This window comes from Nomascus leucogenys, chromosome 5, assembly GCF_006542625.1.
Source record: "Nomascus leucogenys isolate Asia chromosome 5, Asia_NLE_v1, whole genome shotgun sequence".
Taxonomy (NCBI): domain Eukaryota; kingdom Metazoa; phylum Chordata; class Mammalia; order Primates; family Hylobatidae; genus Nomascus; species Nomascus leucogenys.
Window position 1 is genome coordinate 122,672,174 of NC_044385.1, and position 4,457 is coordinate 122,676,630.

The following is a 4,457-nucleotide window of genomic DNA, read 5'->3' on the forward strand; positions in this document are numbered from 1 at the left end:
AGATCGAGACCATGGTGAAACCCCGTCTCTACTAAAAATACAAAAAATTAGCTGGGCGTGGTGGCGGGCGCCTGTAGTCCCAGCTACATGGAGAGGCTGAGGCAGGAGAATGGCGTGAACCTGGGAGGTGGAGCTTGCAGTGAGCCGAGATTGCGCCACTGCACTCCAGCCTGGGTGACAGAGCGAGACTCCGTCTCAAAAAAAAAAAAAAAAAAAAAAAAAAGACAATAACCTCATTTTGAAAAATGTACAAAAGACTTGAAAAGACCATTCACTTCAAAGGAAGACATATGGGCTCGAAGTCAATGTTGCACAGCCTTGGTGCCCCATGCATGTGGGACAGTCCCAACCCACCTTGCTCTCTAGTACTTGTAAGGCTTTTCAAGATGCCTGAGGAAGTACAGCATGGAGAGGAGGAGGTGGAGACTTTTGCCTTTCAGACAGAAATTGCCCAACTCAGGTCTCTTATTATCAATATCTTCTATTCCAACAAGCAGATTTTTCCTTCAAGAGTTGATTTCTAATGCTTCTAATGCCTTGGACAAGATTCTCTGTGAGAGCCTGGCAGACACTTACAAGTTGGACAGTGACAAAGAGCTGAAAATTGACATCATGCCCAACCCTCAGGAATGCACTCTGACTTTGGTGGACACAGGCACTGGCATGACAAAGCTGATTTCATAAATAATTTGGGAACCATTGCCAAGTCTGATACTGAAGAATTTATGGAGGCTCTTCAGGCTGGTGCAGACATCTCCATGACTGTCAATTTGGTGTTGGCTTTCATTCTGCCTATCTGGTGGCAGAGAAAGTGGTTGTGATCACAAAGCACAATGATGATGAACAGTGAGCCTGGGAGTTTTCTGGTGGGGGTTCCTTCACTGTATGTGCTGACCATGGCAGGGGTACCAAAATGATCCTCCACCTTAAAGAAAACCAGACAGAGTACTGAGAAGAGAGATAAGTCAAAGATGCAGTGAAAAAGCACTCACAGTTCATAGGCTAACCCATCACCCTCTATCTGAGGAAAGAAAGAGAGAAGGAAATCAGTGATGATGAGACAGAGGAAGAGAAAGGCAAGAAATAATAGGAAGATAAAGATAATGAGGAAAGACTCAAGATTGAAAATGTGGGTTCAAATGAGGATGACACTGGTAAGGATAATTAAAAGAAAACCGAGAAGATCAAAGAGAAATACATTGATCAGGAAGAACTAAACAAGACCAAGCCTATTTGGACAAGAAACCATGATTACATCACCCAGGAGGAGTATGGAGAATTCTGTAACAGCCACACTAATGACTGGGAAGACCACTTGGCAGTCAAACACTTCTCTATAGAAGGTCAGTTGGAATTCAGGGCATTGTTGTTCATCCCTTAACGGGCTCCTTTTGACCTCTTTGAGAACAATAAGAATAAAGACACCATCAAACTCTACGTCCTTCATGTGTTCATCGTGCACAGCTGTGATGAGTTGATACCAGAGGATCTCAACTTTATCTGTGGTATGGTTGACTCTGAGGATCTATCCCTGAACATTTGAGAAATGCTCCAGGAGAGCAAAATCTTGAAAGTCATTCACAGAAACATTGTTAAGTGGTGCCTTGAACTCTTCTCTGAGTTGGCAGAAGACAAAGAGAATTACAAGAAATTCTATGAGGCATCCTCTAAAAATCTAATGTTTGGAATCCCCAAGGACTCCCCTAACTGGCGACACCTGTCTGAGCTGCTGCACTTTCACAGCTCCCAGTCTGGAGATGGGATCTCTGTTAGAATATGTCTCTTGCATGAATGAGACACGGAAATCCACCTACTACATCACTGGTGAGAGCAACGAACAGGTGGCCAGCTCTGCTTTCGTGGATTGAGTGCGGAAGTGGGGCTTTGAGGTAGTGTATACGACCAACCCCACTGATGAGTACTGCATGCAGCAGCTCAAGGAGTTTGGTGGGAAGTGCCTCGTCTCAGTTGCCAAGGAGGGTCTGGAGCTACCTGAGGGTGAGGAGGAGAAGAAAAAAATGGAAGAGTTCAAGGTGAAGCCTGAGAACCTCTGCAAGTTCATGAAAATAATCTTGGATAAGAAGGCTAAGAAGCTGACAGCTTCCAATAGACTTGAGTCTTCACCTGCTGCATTGTGACTACCATCTATGGCTTGACAGCCATTATGGAGCAGATTGTGAAAGCCCAGGCACTTTGGGACAACTCTATGATGGGTTACACGATGGCCAAAGAGCACCTGGAGATCAATGTGACCACACCATTGTGGAGAGGCTGTGGCAGAAGGCTGAGGCAGACAAGAACGACAAGGCTGCCAAGGACCAGGTGGTGCTGCTGTTGAAAACCAAGCTGCTCTTCTGGCTCCTTCCTTGAGGATCCACAGACCCACTCCAACTACATCTGCATGATCAAGCTAGGTCTAGGTATCAATGAAGATGAAGTGACAGCAGAGGAACCCACTGCTACTGTTCCTGATGAGATCCCCCCATTTGAGGGCAATGAGGATGTGTCTCACATGGAAGGAATAGATCAGGAGTTCACGCTTGGAAACCTTGTGCGCTCTGTGTAGTGTTCTCAGAGATCCCACCACAGCCTTGAGTGGCCCTGTCCCAGCTGCCTCACTCCAATTATCCCTAGTGTTTTTTTCTCTCACATCCTTGTATCTAAGGCAGGAAACAAGGGCATCAAGCCCCATTTCCTCCCTAAGCTGACAACAGGATTGGATGTTGTGTATTGTGGGCTTTTTTTATTTTGTTCTGAAATTAATCTATGCAAAATGAAGAAGATGCCGTTTTATACAAAAAAAGAAGACATATGAATAGCTAGTAAGCAATGAAAAGGTGCTCAACACTTTAGTTATCAGGAAAATGCAAATTAAAACCAAAGTAAAATACTACTTTATACTCACTAGAATGGTTAAAATGAAAGATGATAATACCAAATGTTGGCCAAGAGGTGGAGCATGGACTTTCATACATTGCTGACTACAAAACAGTACAAACGCTTGGGAAAACGGTTCAGTAGTTTTATTCATTTTTCTAAATAAAAGCAAATGTATCTTAACCTAAGGCAGAGGAATTATACTACTAGATATTTACTTAAAATAAATGAAATGAGTTGTAGGAATTATTTGTATATTCTGGTTATGGATTCTTGGTAGTATTGCAGTTATTGTCTGTCACGCAGCAATTTGCCTTTCCCTGTCTTAGTACACCTTTAGATAAACAGAAATTCTTACTTTTAAAGTAGTCCTACTCATTAGTCTTTCTATTTATAGTTAATGCATTTTATGTCCTGATAAAATATATGTCCATAAAATGACATAAAAAGCAAAAACTAGAAACAACCCAAATGCCTATCAACAATTTAATGGATAAACAAACTGTGGTATTTTAACGTAAATACAATAATAACAATAATAATGAAGTGCTGATACAACAACATAGATTAATTCTCGAAGCGTTGTATTGAGCAAACGAAACAAAGTACAAAAGAATTAATGCTGAGTGATTCTATTTCTATGAAGTTCTAGAACATTCAAAACTAAAATACGGTTATAGAAAGCAAGGTGTCAGGGACTAAGATGAATTGACTAGAATGAGCATGAAGATGACAGGGTGATAGAAATATTCTAGATCTTGGTTGGAGTGGTAGTTACACAGATGCATGCATTTGTCAAAACACTTCAAACTACATTTAAAATCTGTGCGTTTTATTATAAGTAAATTGTACCTTTACAATTTAATTGTACAATTTAATTTAAATTGTACATTGTACCTTTAATTTAATTTAATTTAATTTGTACTTTTATAATTTACAATTTAAATAAGTACATTTACAGTCTGAAAGTATGTAAGGAAGAGGTCCAGTTTCAGTTTTCTGCATATGGCTAGCCAGTTTTCCCAACACCATTTATTAAATAGGGAATCCTTTCCCCATTGCTTGTTTTTGTCAGGTCTGTCAAAGATCAGATAGTTGTCAATGTGTGGTGTTATTTCTGAAGCCTCTGTTTTGTTCCATTGGTCTATATATCTGTTTTGGTACGAGTACCATACTGTTTTGGTTACTGCAGCCTTGTAGTAAGAAAAGCACACCTTTCTTTCTTAGAGAAATAAGGAAAAGAAAAAAAAAAAGCACCCCTCCCCCTCTATAGACACCCATGAGGACATGCAGTAATTAGATAAAGAACTTGAAGCCATGACATAAAAGTAGCATGATCAGAGTGAATCAGGCTTATAGAAATGAGATAGTATTTCATCCAGCTTTTCAAGGCATACGAACATCTTCCCTCTGGAACACAGAAAGACGTGCACACAAGTAGTGAAAATTACTTTTGATTGCCCTATAGGAAACATCTAACCTTTAAAAGTTTCTGGAGACTTGCGTATAGGTTCTGCACCTGGTATCCAAGAAAGAGGGGCTTGGGACTGGGCAGACATTTGCCCAGCTGAAGATTTGAA

General features: G+C 40.8%; 1 pseudogene; it reads left to right on the forward strand.

Annotated features, from left to right (window-relative positions):
* The first annotated feature begins 386 nt into the window (after positions 1-386).
* Positions 387-2,566, forward strand: LOC100593509 (annotated as a pseudogene).
* The last annotated feature ends 1,891 nt before the right edge of the window (positions 2,567-4,457 follow it).